This window comes from Ictidomys tridecemlineatus, chromosome 7, assembly GCF_052094955.1.
Source record: "Ictidomys tridecemlineatus isolate mIctTri1 chromosome 7, mIctTri1.hap1, whole genome shotgun sequence".
NCBI classification, from domain to species: domain Eukaryota; kingdom Metazoa; phylum Chordata; class Mammalia; order Rodentia; family Sciuridae; genus Ictidomys; species Ictidomys tridecemlineatus.
In genome coordinates this window covers 163,927,049-163,943,189 of record NC_135483.1, presented here as the reverse complement: position 1 = coordinate 163,943,189, position 16,141 = coordinate 163,927,049, and the positions used below count along the sequence as shown (strand labels likewise).

Below are 16,141 nucleotides of genomic sequence, written 5' to 3'. Positions count from 1 at the left end.
ACCTGAATAGTTACACCAAAAAACCCCCCACAAACTTTCAGTGATTAAGACTAAACTAAAATGAATAAACAAATTTAGTAAAGGTGTAGGATACAAAATCAACATACAAAATCAGTTACATTTATAGTCATTAACAACAAACTATTTTTTTTAAAAAGTCCCATTTGCAATAGCATGAAAAAATACTTAGTATTCTTCACTAAAGGAAGTTGTGTCAGTCAGATTTTCACTGCTGTGACCAAAATACCTGATAAGAACAATTTAGAAGCACACATCCATAATCCCAGTGGCTCAGGAGGCTGAGGCAGGAGGATCTCAAGTTCAAAGCCATCCTCAGCAACTTAGCAAGGTCCTAAGCAATTTAGTGAGATCCTGTCTCAAAACAAAAAACTGCTGGGGTTGTGGCTTAGTGGTTAAGCACCCCTGGATTCAATCTTCAGTAACAAAACAAAGCAAAGCAAAACAAAACCAACCGGGGTGCATAAAGCAAGAGGGTCCTATAATCTTCCTTTAGAAATATGCCCTTAAGGACCTAAGAACCCCCTTCTAGGCCCCACCTACTAAAAGTTCATAGCGACTCCAATAGATCTACCCTGGAATTCAAGCTTTTAATACATTGACATTGGGCGACACTTTCCATATTCAAAGAAATGTAAATGGTGTTGACACACTACATAGCCACATGCAAAGGAATTAAATTGGACTCTTATGCCAATTACAAAATTTAACACAGAATGGATTAAAGACTTAAATGTAAAGCCTGCAACCATGAAATTCCTAGAAGGGAAAGTCTCCTTGACATTGGTCTTCACAATAAATTTTTGGATGTGACATCAAAAGCAAGACAATAGAAGCAATAATTGAGTGCCACCACAACCTAAAATCTTTCTGCATAGCAAAGGAAACAGTTTTTAAAAGGCACCTATGGAATGAAATATTTATAAACCATATATCTGATCCAAAACACATGAAGAACTCCTACAACTCAATAGCAAAAAAACAAAATAATTCAAGTAAAAGTGGATGAGGGGGATGAAGTTGTGGCTCAGTGGTAGAGAGCTTGCCCCCATGCATGGGGCACCGAGTTTGATCCTCAGCACCACATACATAAATAAAATAAAGGAATTGTGTCCATCTACAGCTGAAAAAAATATATATTTTTAAAAGTGTCACACCTGTCAGAATGGCTATTACCAACAAAGAACAAGAGATACAAGTGTTAACAAAGATGTGGAAAAAAGGGAACCCTTATGCACTATTGATAGAAATGTAAACTATTATTAAAACAAGAGGCTCATTAAAAAATTAAAATTAGAACTACCATATCATCCAGTACCCTAAGCAAACCTAAGTGTCTGTTTACAGATGAATGAATCAAGAAAAAACATGATATGTACACATATATTCATACAAATGGCATATATATTCACACACGTGAATATTATTTAGCTATAAAGAAGAAGGAAAGCTTTCCATTTTTAACAACATATCTGAACCTGGAGGACAATATATTAAGGAAAATAATCCAAATAGAGAAAGATAGATATTGCAAGATCCCATTTACATTTGAAAGTTAAGTCGAATTCATAGAAGCAGAAAGTAGATTCGCGGTTACTGGGGGAAGGGGTTGGAGTGAAATGGAGATTTGGGGCAAAAAATACACTTTCTGTTATAAGATCTGGGACTCTAATGTACAGCATTGTGACTATAGTTAATAATACTGTATTGTACACTTGATAATTGCTGAGAATAGATCTTAAGTGTTCTCACACATTCACACATAAATGATACCTCTGGGAGATGGTAGATACGTTAACCAACTCGACTGTGGTAATCATTCCATAATTGATGCATATATCAAATCATATACTATATACTTTAAATATATGCAATTTTTTTGACAATTATGCCTCAATAAAACTTGAAGAAAAAAGAAACTGGTTGTTGCTAAACCAGCACTCACCACACCTAAGCATTGACCAGGTACACTCTGCACCAAATGGTACTATCCTTGGTAGATGGAGTCTGGGGGCTTTTTCTGGGTACAATAAGATTACCAGTAGATGTGATAATGGGTTATCCTTTTCAGCCAGGTTGGACATAGCCACGTCTTACTGTTCTCCAAATATGACAGTTGTATAGCTTTAAGTCTTACTCATGCCATTTACTTCCTATCAAGAATGGCTGTGTATCCATCAGAGCCCTGGCAACAGAATCACCACCTCATTTTCAGGGACAGGTGAGCAACCTGCAGGGCATCTTGTTCACATGCCTGAGGAATTCCAAGATGTTTGCAACAGAGAACTAAACCAAATGTGGGATCCTTTTGAGCATGGATCTCATGTGATGCATGGGTTGCATGATCATGAAGCCCACCTTGCCTGGCAGGACACGGTATGTTCACCTGGAAACTGCAGTGACTTTTTAATTAAGGGATCATTTACAGAAATGTGTAGAAAGATGAGGGAACCAATAATGAATATTGGAACATCCAGGCACTAACTAGCAACTTTTGCCACCCCAGACCTAAAGGTTTATGGGAGGACAAAGGATGACCATAACCTGATAGAAATCTAAAGCCATGGGAAAGCCGCCATCCTCACACAGCAGCATCAATGGGGAGACTACTGCCCGAATCTTGGCAACACACAGAGAGAGTAGGAAAAGTAAATGACCTGCTCTCTTTCTCTCACCTCCAGTGTTCAGGTGGTGCGTATTAGAGGCAAGGGAGCCTGGGTACCATGGTTCACCAATAGCCTCCTAAGGACCAGAGCAGAATAAAGAAAAGTGAAGAATAAATCTGGGAGTAAGCAGATTGACTAGCATAATTTTTGACTATTTGTCAATTTATAATTTTTTTTTTTGTAGCAAGGATTGAACCCAGGGGCACTTAACTACCAAGCCACATCTCCAGCCCTTTTTTATATTTTATTAGAGACAAGGTCTCACTGAATTGCTTAAGGCCTCACTAAGTTGCTGAGGCTAGGTTTGAACTTGTGATCCTCCTGCCTCAGCCTCCCAAGTCACTGGGATTACAGGTTTTCACCACCATGACCTGTGTACATTTTTCATTCTTTAGAAGTATTTCATCCAGTTGGTTACATACCAGAATCACCTGGAAAGTGTAAAAAACTGTTATCGCCTAGGTCTCATTCTCACATATTCTGCTTTAATTGACCTAGGTACAGTCTTGGCCTTAAGTTGTCCCATGCTATACCACTAAGCAGTTAACACACAGTTGACCTTTAGGGAAGGGTTTCCCAGCCTCCAAACTATTAGCTTTTGAGGCCAGATTATTCTTTGTTGTGATGGCCTGGGGACAGTCCTATTCATTGTGGGGTGTTTAGCAGCATCCCTAGCCTTTATCCACTAGATGCCAGTAGCAGCTCCCAGATATAGTATCCAAAAAGGTTTGCAGATGCTACCAATGTCCCTGGGTGGGGGGATGAGGGTAGGGGGCAACATTGCTTCTCCCAACCCTATTTGACAACCTCTGGTTTAGAGCAGACATTCTCAGTATAGCTTCCAGACCGGCAGCATCAGCATAGCAAGTGGAAATGGGAAGGTGAATTTGTTAGAAATGCAAATTCTCAGCCCCCATCCCAGATTGATGGAATAAAAAACTGTGGGGTTGGGCCCAACACTGCATTTTAACAAGCCCTCCAGATGATTCTGATGCTTGCTTAAGTTATATCCATTGCTTTAGAGCTGAACTGAGTTCCAGTTCCTTAAGAGAACCTGTGATAGATTATAGCTATTAAGCTTGTACCTTTGTTTTGAACTTCCAGGGGGCTATTTTGTTTCTCATGTTGACACTTAATCATGTGTTTATGTCTCAATAATCTTGTCACTGAATTATTTGAGATAGGTTTCTTCTTAAAAAGATCATATGCTCTTCAAGAACAAGGATGGCTAAAATGAAAATCTCGCTGACTTTAACAGCCGTTTTCTTCTGCTTGGGGAAAGGGCAGAGATCAGCTGACCAACTGGAGGGAACCAACCGATGAGTCACTTCTTTTCTGGTAAGCATTTAGAAGTATGTTAAGACAATACTTCCATGTATGAATAAATATCCTGGGGAATGTTATTTAAATGCATATTCTGACTTACTAGGTCTGGGATAAGGCCAGAGATACTGCATTTCTTGCAAGTTCCTGGGAGGTGCTGATGCTGCTGGTCCTCACAGCATGCCTTGGGTGGCATGGTGTAGACAGGCACATTGGTCACTGTGGTAATCATTCCATAATTGGTGCATATATCAATTCACCATACTATATACTTTAAGTAGCCAATAGTCCTAGATCCTGAGACTTTAGAGCAGTTGGATGGGTCTAGAACTTAAAATCTTCCTGGAAAATGGAAAAGGGAACTTCTTGAAGGACCCAAAAGGATTTTTACTCTCATTAGCTGGTTTCAGTGGCAGTGAAAAGCCCTCTTAATACAGATGAGTTCTTCTGTCATTTGCTGATATTTAAGGAGCTGTGCTTTTTGTACCTTCTGTCCACCCACTATGCCTTTGTGACAACTGTCAAGACCTAGATTGCCTCCTTTGGCTTTCTTTCAACTCTAGCCCCATATTATATATTTGACTAGTGCTTAAAAAGGTAAAAGAGTGAATGAAAGAAGTTGTCAGTGACTTTTTGGTTTCTTTGCCTTGATATAAACCTAACTCATGTGTTTCTGTGGATAACAATCCATGTGTTGTCCAAGCTGTGGACACTTGGGTAAAACTGAACTGCTGATCCACTCATTACACCTCCATCTCCCACAGCCAGAAGAAGGTAGATGTGCATCCTCCACCAAGCAGGCTTTGGGCTCTCTAAACCAGAAAGTTAACTCAGGAAATTACCTCTGATTTGTAAGATCCTCATGATAGTCCCTGGAGTACAGACAGAACCAATATTTCCTGTCTCATAGAAATTTGGAAAATCTCCATGAATGAAATACAGATTTGAAGACAAAACCACCTTCCAATTTTTAAAAATCAGAGAAATGGTTTTTATATCTTTCTTGGATATTCCATTGTCAATGTTAAAAATCCTAAAATTCAGAAAGTTCTTGTGTTCTTTACCTAAAGTTTTTCTTGCTGTTAAAGTCAGCTTCTCTTTTTTTTTTTGGCTTTAGGGGGGAATAAGGAAAATTTGATCTGCACGTTAGCACTTTAAGCATTTGAAACTTCATTATATTAGAGCAATCTGGCATTTTATTTGGTTAAAATAAATTATCCTTACTAAAAACTATTTTTCTCTTCTTATGCTTTTCCATGTTGGCAACTCTATCAAAATAACAAATAAGGGGGAATAACCTGTACTACTAGAGATAATTGAATACAGAAAAATTAGCAGTTTATAGTGTATAACAAAGGTATGTATTAGAACTGTTCTGTGAAGTGTTACTTAGAAAACATTATTTAGAAAGATTTTATGGGAAGAAGATAACTTCCAAAGAAGGCTCAAGTTCATAATGAAAAACCTAAATATGATGTTTTTAATAGTGGGCAAAAAAAAAACAAACGCATTACTATTTCAGGCTTCTCATGAATTTGGTTATATAAACAAGGATGATGAAAGATGTGTCTGCTTAAAACTTTATTGATATTTTGTGACCATTGTGTGTGTGTGTGTGTGTGTGTGTGTGTGTGTGTGTGTGTGTGAGAGAGAGAGAGAGAGAGAGAGAGAGAGAGAGAGAGAGAGAGAGAGAGAGAGACTTATCATGATTTAATCTCCCAGAGAACCAGGAGGAGACAGTTTAATGTAGGCTGCTGTCTTCAGGCAGAGCTACAATTGAATATCCCTCCCCAATTTTTTTTAAGAGTTGGAGAAATGTTTTCTGTACCTTCCTTGGATATTCCATTGCCAATGTTAATAACCTTAACATTCAGAAAGTTCTTTTTGTGTTTTTCATCTAAAGTTCTTTTCCATTTTTTTAAGTTTTTTAGGCAGTTTCTACTTATTTTGGCCTTAATCGAGATACAGAAAATTTGATCTGCCCATTAGTATTTTATGCATTTGAAACTTTACTATATTAGGACAATCTGAAATTTTATTTGGCTAAAATAAACAGTCCTAATTCTGTTTACTTCTCCTCAAATACCCTATTACCCAAGTCTAGAATCATCTTTATTTTGTCATGTCCTAACATTTTTATGTTCTTCTGAGTTATGCTTTTTAAACTTACATACAATCACTTGGTAAAGGCTAATGTGATGCCCAGAAGAGGATGGATTATATTCTTAAGGCTCTCATATGTTGCCCTTTGTAAGACAACTCAGAAGCAACCTAATTTTTTCCCTTTCCATTAGGAATTCTTGTTTGAAATAACCCTCTCTTAAAATTGGGCATTACTTCCATTGTTAAATGGCAAACGAAACTTGTACATCTACCTCCTATTTCCTCCAAAGATCCCTTAGAAATCACAGAAAAAAAAATTTTTTAAAAATGAAAGCAGAACAGTACAGTGCTGGAAAACATATGTTGGTCAAAAGTGTTGGAGAATTCCTAGAATACAAAAAACATGTGTGTTCAGATAGAGACAGAGAAGCATAGCCCACAATACCAGAGGTAAGCATGGGCTGTCCTCAGGAGTCCCAGAAAGCTCCCAGTTAAGTCACTAAGTGCAGATAGTAGGGTGGGCTGGTGCCAGACTAATCCTTTAAAAGAGCATCCCTACAAACTGGTAGAGAGTGGGAACTTTCGCCATTGGGCTAAAGCCAGAAATTACACTCAAAAAGAAGTGGGTGAGTTGTGTCCAAAGCTTTGCAGTGAAGTTTTTGGGAAAGAAACCAAACAGAGGCTGAGTATCTTCAGAATATACAAAGAGGCTCTGCTCCCATGTCATCACCACCCTTATGCTGGGATCCAGGTGGATAGAGGGGCCACTACATGGAACATTGTCATTTGCTATGACAGAAGGAGAAAGGAGAGTTTGTGGGGAGGCAGAAAATGACCTCCTTTGTGGCCAGAAGGAGTCATATGACCTTAGTTAAGCTCAAGGAGGCCAAGAATACAGCCTTCCCAAGGGCCCAGAGGGAAAAGTACCAGAAACACTTGGTATGTGGTACTCCTGATTACTCCATTGCCTACAAAGATGAATGAGAGAATTTTCATCAGCAGTGCTAGTATTGTTCATGCAGAGTATTTGAAAAGTGCCCTATAATATGAAAGAATCTAAACAATAAAGAGAGGGCTGGGGTTGTGGCTCAGTGGTACAGTGCTCACCTAGTATGCATGGGGCACTGGGTTCAATCCTCAGCACCACTTAAAAATAAAATAAAGATACTGTTTCTACTAAAACTAAAAAAATTTAAAAAAAACAATTAAGGGAAAGGAATCAAGAATTAGAGGGAAAGGTAAAGAAAGCCACGAAAAATTATAAAAGTATATATATATATATATATATATATGTAAGGGTATATGTTAAAATTATATATGTAGTTATGCATAACTAATTTGTATTATATATTGATTTCAAAATTTTAAAATCTCTATGTAAGAACAAAATATGTTATTATGATTATAGAGCAGAACATAAATGGTGGGAGATAGCGGATGTGAAGATAAGGCAGGAAAAGCTTGATAAAACCCCACATGTATGGCACTTGACAATTTCCAGTGTCTTTTTGTTGATGTTGTCTCACTGGAACTCCACAATGGAGTTTCCCCCCAAAATGAAGCTTTCACGAAGGGGCTATTATCTGCTAAAAAAGACTATATAAGACTTAAATTCAATCCATGTTTTCCTACCTGGCTTTGAAGCAAACTGATCTATTATTGCAATAGTTTTAAAAAGAAAATGTAGGGCAGTGGGTATTTTTACCTCTATCAGCTTCTAAGAGTCCTTTTGAGAACATGATTAAAGTTATGGATAATTTCTCAAGGCGGAGGTACGGGGGTGGGAAGGAAAAATAAAAGAAAACAAACACAGAATAGTATACGGAGTTGTGCAAACGACTCTGAAAGGTTTACAAATGGCTAAAAGTGTTCCATGGACCCCTGATACTAGGTCTGGGTTGAGCCACTACCTTAGAGTGGTCTGCCTCTCCATGTTTTGAGAGCTTATGATGCCTGCAGCAAATTCCTGAGTGGACAAGGATGGAGCAAGACAATCGATGCTATTGCTTTTGGGAAAAAAAGAGTCATCTCAGTTTCTGTTCCTAAGAACATTGGGGTTTACCGGGACCTTATCATGTGGGTGAGGGAATTTGAAGGACCCGGGCCCATGCATGACACTACTGGTAGGTGTGTGTCATAGGATGTGAAGGTTCTACAGATCAAAGTGTCCTTCCATGCAGATACCACTATGGGATGCATTCCTAACTTGTATAGCAGGTCACAGAGCACTTTCATAAACATTATCCTGTGAAATCAGGAACAGCACTGGAACCAGGGGTAAGCACCAGCAGTCCCGCTGAGGGAAGGAAGTCATAGGGCATAAGAAAGGTTAAATGATTTGTTTAGGACCATCCAACTAGTTAGTAATAAGGTGGGAACTATGGGTTCTGACCACGGATGAATAATTTTTCCAATCTCCTTCCTTCCCCTTCCACCCAAAGCTAGCCTTCTCTGTGGGTAAAATGTGGACTATGATTTTGAACTCTTGAAAGGCCTCTTCTCTCTAATAGAAAACAGGAGTTTCTGTTCACAAGCAGAAGGCTCAAAAAGTAAATGAAATTTGTTAGCACATGTAAATGTTTTGTATCTGTTAATCATTTGAGGATAAGGGAAGGTGAGAGAGGGACTGTCCTGTATGGTTGTCCTGTTTGTAGGGAGCTTGTGTGAGGCATTGGACACCAGCGAAGGGAGAGAGTGAGGAAGAAAATTCCCTGAACACAGTGCTTGGGTCTCTGTTTTCCAACAGCCTAGGATTGGCCCTGAGAGTAATTAAAGAATAACAGGAGTGGGGCATGGTGGCAAACACCTGTCATCCCAGTGACTTGGGAGGCTGAGGCAGGAGGATTGCAAGTTCAAAGCCAGCCTCAGCAAAAGCAAGGTGCTAAGCAACTCAGTAAGACCTATCTCTAAATAAAATACAAAAAATAAAATAAATAAATAAAATACAAAATAAGGCTGGAGATGTGGCTCAGTGGCCAAGTGCCCTTGAGTTTAATCTCTGGTACCAAAACAAAACAAACAAAAAGAACAGCAGGAGGTAGTCAAGAAAAATAAAAATGATTTGCTTTGTGGCGTTCCAGCCATTCAGCACTTGGCCAAATGTGGGCACTTGAGAATCATTTGTGCCTTGGGGAAAATGCACAGAGCACAGTTCACCACAGGGCAATCAAGATTGATAGCTATGGAGAAGAAAGACTATCTAGACTATCAAGAATAACTTTAGTATGAGTGACTCTGTCAGCAGGTATAGCACTGGTTAGAGAAAGGAACTTGAGACACAATAAACTGAAGTGGATAGAGAACTAGAAATAATTCCCTAGGAAGAGGAAGGGTCTCAGGCTGACAAGCAGCAGGCCCAATGACACAAGAGACCTCTTGTTTTCAATTCCCCATGGCTAAAGAATAAACCGCTTTTTATGGCAGCAATTCCCTAATTGCCAAGTGGTTCATTTCCCTAACAGGAAAAACTAGAAACAACAACTTTCAACTAGAATCTTGAATTGTTTCAGCTGAGAAGAGACTATTACATTATGGTCGTTAGAAAACTTCCCTTCCTAGAGCAAAGGCAAGACTGTTGTAGGGACCCATCTCATGCTTTCTTATACAAATAAGGCCATAACCATGGCTAACATTCAAGACCTCCAAACACTAATTAGGGGGTGACCACTGTGTTCTCCTGTCCCTATAGGCCCTGGAAGGTGCTTAGAGAGACGAGACTAGGGGAGGAAATACTATCTTCAGAATTTAACACTCATATGTGTCTCCTAGAATGGAGTAACCCCAGAAACATTCTCTAGCTCAGGGCTTCCCAAACTTCAGTCATTTATTTATCATCATCACAGTCTTTAATCCTACCCAAGTACCAATTGCATTTTTTTCCTTTGACATTGCTCTGTAAGTTAATTTACCTTTAATTAATTCTGGAGCTTAACACCAAATAAACAATTATTCTTCTAGAAACAATAAAATAGCCTCAGTTTTATGCTGTGTTTTGTGGCCTCAAAGTGCATTTTTTTATTATTATTTTTCTTTGAATCCTTAGGTTCTTGGGTAATGACATCACTTAGAACAGAAACTGGGAAACACACTGTACAAGTTTTTAAAATGTGGTTAAAACCAGATTCTTCCAATCAATGATAGTTTTGGCAGAAAGTGGCACACTTGAAACCTCTCCTCTCCACCAGCCCTGGTTGTGCAAGTGGAGAAGGAGGTGACTTTCATTCAGAAAATAAAATACAACAAGAAGGATGTGAATTTGCCCAAAATAATAATAAGGAAAGGAAAGCCAAATCACATGGCAAGCCAATTCATACATCATTCAAAGAAAGCTCACTCTGTGACCATGTCAGATTCTTGGTGGAGATTCTATCTCATTTGCTATCAGCCAGGTAAATCACAGAATGTGGAATGTATAGGTTTTTTACTCAAATGGTCTTTTGCATTGGAAGGACCTTCCTTCAAAATAAAAGAGAAATTGGCCTAAATGCCTCTCCAGAGATGGGCTGGTTTTAGTTTGTTTAAACCAGCAAGCATTCATGTCTTACTTACCAAATGTAGAATCTGGGTTGTAAACCTGAGAAGAATAAAGATCAAAATTCAGAAGCCTGCCTTCTGTGAGTTGTAAATGAGCAAAAAGAGAAAACGGAGAAATACATAATTGACAAGTAACTCAAGGCACTGGGAGCTGATTTTGTTTAGTGTTCACCATATGACACACATTAACTCCTTACTCCTCACATAAACCCACTTGACATATGGAGAAACTGAGGGTAGATAGTCATCTGTCAAGGTTTCATGACTTGTAAGTGGCAAAACCAGGAATCAAACTCAGACTCTGGTTCTAGAGACTTAGACATCACAGGTTTGGAAATCTTCAAGGACAGTGGTTTGAAGGTTGAGGAGGAGCTGAGCAGGTGTGTGGGAGTCTGGTATGGGTTAGAGTATTCTCTTTTTTTTTTTTTTTGTACCAAGGATTGAACCCAGAGGCACTCAAACACTGAGCCCCAGCCCCAGCCCTATTTTGAATTTTACTCAGAGACAGGGTCTCATTGGTCACTTTTCCTGAGGCTGCCTTTGAACTCGTGTTCCTCCTGCCTCAGCCACCCAAGCCGCCAGGATTACAAGCATGGACCACCAAATCTGGCCAGAGTGCCTCTCTTTTAGGAGTTTCGCTTTGGTTATTTATTTATTGAGCATCCATTGTGTGAGGCAGAGTATTCAGCACTAGACTGTGGTGGGGAACACACCCTCCCTCTTCTAGGGAAAGAGGGTCATTATGTTTGATTTGAAAACCCATTGAGTTGGGATGAATTGTTTGAGGGTGGCATATAAACTCTTAAACTTTTAAAACTAAATTAGAACTGGGAAATCTGTCAAATTTGGGGTTTCTGCTCTACACCTTGGTAAAAACAAACAAACAAGCAACAACAACCCAGATCCCTCATATTTTCCCCTCTGGCAAAACACTTTTATTTTCCATAAATGCTTTAATCAGTTTGGAGCATTGGTTTAAAATGTTTAGAGTGTACTTGAGAGCTGGAAGCATCAAACAGACTTTTAAAGTGGCTTTTCCTGTTAACACAGTGTTTCTCCTAACCAGTCCATTGTGCCAAAACTCATTGCACAAAAGCAGTGCTGCCAGGTGGGGTTGTATTTCGGCAGCAATATACCAGCCTTTTGGAGGCAATCCATTGTTTCTCACATTCAGTTCACATTTTTAGTGTCTTCGTGCACAGCCTATCCCTTTGCCCTCTTGTCAATTGGCTTGCATTATTTGTGATAATACTTACCCTTTATTATAATTACCACAAGTCATGGGAAGGTTCAACTGTTTCATTAGTTGACTGAGAACAACAAAGTCTAAAGTTTCATTGAAATCAGATGTCATGTTTGTGTTCCAAGGTCAGCTGGAAACTCATAGGAATAATTTAAGCCATAATATCCCAACCGAGGCTGAGCCACGCTGATCATCCTGCAGATCATACTGGAGTGATTCTGAAGGGGGAAAAAAATCACATCCTATTTCTCCCTCATTAAGTACACTGAAGACCAACTTGGTAAGAGGAAAGAATTAATCGTTAGCAGGGTGGTCACAGTCCATGCCTCAGGAACCCTCAGCAGCCAGGAGCCACAACCAAGTGGGTGTTAGAAGACTGGAGAGCTAATTCCCCTTTTTCCTTCTTTTTCTCTTTTCAGTTCTCTTTTTCTTCTCCCACAGATGAGCAAGTGTGCAGTCAGGGGATTCTGAGAATGTCTGGAACCTCCCAGAAAATTCTCTGGCCCACCCCCACCTGCAAAACTATAAATATCAGGAAGGTTGAGAGCATGAAAGGAAAGCTTTCCTCTTCTGTCAAAACCATTGAACACTTCCTATGATAGTATCCTGTTACTCTTTTATCTAAGAGTTTCTAACCCTTTACCTGTGATCATTATGGACTGATAAAGTGTGAATGGACTCACCTTCCTCATGTGAGCGAAGAAGTCTCTTCTCCATTCAGGGTTCTGTCTGGTAGTTCTCTGGTCTGTCTTTTCTCTTTGTGAATAAAAGCAAGCTGGGCAGATGGTGCTTCTACAAGCTGCAAACTTAAAAGAAGAATGTCTGTCTAAGGCAAAATACATGTAGAATGCATATAGTCATCTTTGCTTAGTAGTGGCATTTTAAATAGAGATCAATGAGAAAATACTTTTTAGGCTGCTGGAAATTCTGCATGTTACCCTCATAAAGTAACTGCAAGCTCCACTTGTCTATACCTCATTCTTCCCATTTGCTTTGAAGGAAGGAAGGTGGGAATCAGGCAAACAGAAATTCTAAGCAGAAGCTCATTTTGCATTTGGGCCACATAAAGGTCTTACACAGATCTCTAAGTATCAAAAATTTGGGAAATGTCAAGGAGGGAAACATAATTGTTGACATATTAAGTGCCAGACTAGCTGGCTCTGGCTGTTAGTAGCTTAGAAGCTGCCGTGCTGTGGTTCCTTGTCACATAGCTATGGAACCAAAGCACAGGCACTTATCAGTGTTTCCCCTCTCCTTCCACTTCCCCACTTTCTGATTCCCTCTGAATCTTAATCCCTGTGATCATTTATATTTTTCAAAGTGCTTTCATACATTAGGTTTAAACACATGAAATTGCTGCTAGTAGCCTATTTTGCCCTCTAGAGGTCTAGTACAATCTAATGTATTATCTCATTTTATCACCTTAATACCCCTTTGTTCAGACAGAGCTTGTTAACTGTGGTAAGATGTAGCCCTGAAAGTCACATGACAAAACAGGTAGCTGGCCTAGAAATTGAACCTGGATGTCTAAGTCCAAATCCAATTCTCTGCTCCACTTGTTCTGCTGCTTCTTGGTCCATGGGTTGACCCTGAAAGAGAAGAGTCAGGAGGGAGAGGGGTCCATGTTCTGGGTTCTTTTTCACCAAGTGATGGCATCACCATGGGCTAGAAGCACATTTTTAGGTCCCTGGCAGTCTTCTACCAGCAACCTCTCTTCCAGTGCATGTGACATGGAATATATGAAAATACACCCACATTTCATATTACCTAGAATTTTTGTATATCTAAAAAACAATGCTTATAATTCTGTGTTGAGAAGTATCTGGCTGCGAATAGCAATTTACAATTGACTATGACTTCTTGACCACTTATAAAATGATAAAATCTAACGTACATATTGTTTTCAAATACCATAAAAATTCCATGAATTCTAAATTTAACACTAACCAACTTTTTGTATGGTATTACATTTTGGGGAGAGTCGATTGAACACTTAACTAAAAACACAAACACTTACTGGTTTAGTTTCCTTTTTTTGCACTTTGGAATAAAACCATTCATTATTTTCAATGTCAGCTTTTAAACTATTTGGGGGGTCTTCACAATCCAAAGGCCCCAAGAGTTAGACTTCTTATGTACAATATATAAAACAATCTGGCAACATCCACTGGTCCCAGTGAGCATGGCCATTCATTCATTACCCATTTTGTGTGTACCAGATGTGGAAGAAAACATGGTCTTCCACATCAGACCTAATGTGAATGCTTTGATAAATTCCTGTCAGTAACAAGCTCCCTGATATGACTAGCAAGTATTTTACCATAGAACCTGCTGATCCTACACCAACTTACATCATAAAAGTTTGAGAAATTGGAATATCTGAGTCTTCTGATTAAAATAATTTGGGGGTATTGCAGGGTTAACTAGAACATGTGTTTCCTTGAGTCCTTTTTTTTTTTTTTTTTTTTTTTAGCTTACTCTCCATCTCTACTGGCTCTTATGGCAGAAATAAAATCTTCATGATGAGGACCATTACGGCTAACACCAATCTTAACTGAATGAGCTCTGCAAGTTTATCTCTTTGGGATAACCCTGCAATAGTTTCTGAACATTGATATTCTTGTTTAAAAGCAAAATTCCTGTCTTCAGCTATTTTTATAGCTTTGGATCATTTTTGGTGAAAGTATACTACAGCAATAGTTCTGAGTTGCCTCTAATCCTCAGTATGTTTGCCAATGTCGTAGTATAAAGGCCAGACGAAATATTGAATCAATTAATAGTTTACAAGTTTTCTGCCCTGAACATCATCTTACTAAAAGGAAAGATCTTTTACCTTCATGGATAAAATTTTCTTCTGCACCTTGTATCGTGGATTTCCCCCTTCTCTTTGTCACTTCTTGTAACATCTTAAAGGAATAGAGTTTTTCTTTTTTTTTTCTATTAGGGAAAAGACATTTTTCTCAAACTTTTATCAGCTGTGGGTAGACTTTTCAACTACTCTAAACTCCATACTTCATTAACAAAAAAGTTTCATTATTTCTATAAAGATGAATGATTGTGACACTTTTCTTGTTTTGATTCACTGGTTGACTCATTCATGTTCACACACTTATTCACTTAGCAAATATTTATCGAACACCTGTTTTAGGTACTGGCAAGGAACAGTATTAGAAAATGGAAATGTCCTCACTTAGGACTTTTATTTGTCATTAATACCTCAAAACACACACATGAAACAATGTCCAAATTAGATATTATCAAAGTGCCAGGACCACCATTTTTATTTCTGGGAATTAAATTCAATAAATACTGTGTGTGTGCAAAGCAGTCCTTCCATTGAATACTACTTATGAACATTTCTTTCTTTTTTTTTTCAGTGATAATTCACTGAGTATCAGTCATTTGCCAATACTTTGCTAGTCATTGGAGCTATGGAGGTGCACCTTCTCTCAAAATGTTTCCCCTTTCTCATGGGGGCCATAGACATAGAAATAATCATATACCAACCCACATGATGGGCACCACAGACGGGACAACATTTCAGACAGAGGGAAACACTCACAGGGAGGTCCGCAAGATGTTTTGTCATCCAGAACCAAGCATGTCAGAAGTAACACTTTGTTTCCTAGACATCATTGATTAGTGGAATTTAAGCAAGGATTTTTAAAGTGTTTTGTTTTCAACAAAATCAGTGTAGTCGAACAATTTTAGAGGTATCTTGCCTTCTTCAAGTGTGCACATAGATGCCACATGAACTAGAAGGCCAAGGACAAATAGACAAGGTGGAAAAGGGCATTCTGGAGAAGGGAAGGAGGGTGCAGGGGATGGATTAGCACAGTGTGTTGGAGCAATTGAAACCTGTTTCTTAGGATTAGATCACCGTGTGCAGCGCAGGTGCCATGGTGACAAGGAGGCTGAAGAAGTAAGTGTAGGCTGGATCATGTTCTTATACAGATCCCTTTACCCATTAGCTTTCAGCCCCACACTTCACTGTAGCATAGCCGTACCTTGTCTCACAGGTACCCTGATGTTGATCATTTGCAGTTTCACCTACTCTAAGTGGGGATGTTTTGACCTCATTCCAATTTCCTATGGCAAGCCTAAATGCCAGTGAGGGGTTTCTCAACACAAGTTAACTTGGTAAAGGAAACCTTCCTCCAATCATGTAAGCTGAGTGCTTTTTTTCTACCATAGGATGATCTTTCTTAAGTCATGGATCTTGTCTTGGAATCAGAAGATTTTCTGGGCCCTAAGG

The 16,141-nt window shown here is 39.0% G+C and overlaps 1 long non-coding RNA gene across 1 annotated transcript in view; it reads right to left on the bottom strand.

Annotated features, from left to right (window-relative positions):
* Window positions 1-2,676: 2,676 nt before the first annotated feature.
* Window positions 2,677-16,141, bottom strand: part of LOC144365598 (uncharacterized) — a 150,571-nt gene continuing 137,106 nt past the window's right edge. The window contains exons 3-6 of the long non-coding RNA XR_013424223.1: window positions 12,570-12,692; window positions 11,900-12,104; window positions 10,659-10,683; window positions 2,677-2,760 (exon numbers count right to left, since the gene is read on the bottom strand). This is a non-coding gene — a long non-coding RNA (uncharacterized LOC144365598). The remainder of the gene's footprint in view (window positions 2,761-10,658; window positions 10,684-11,899; window positions 12,105-12,569; window positions 12,693-16,141) is intronic.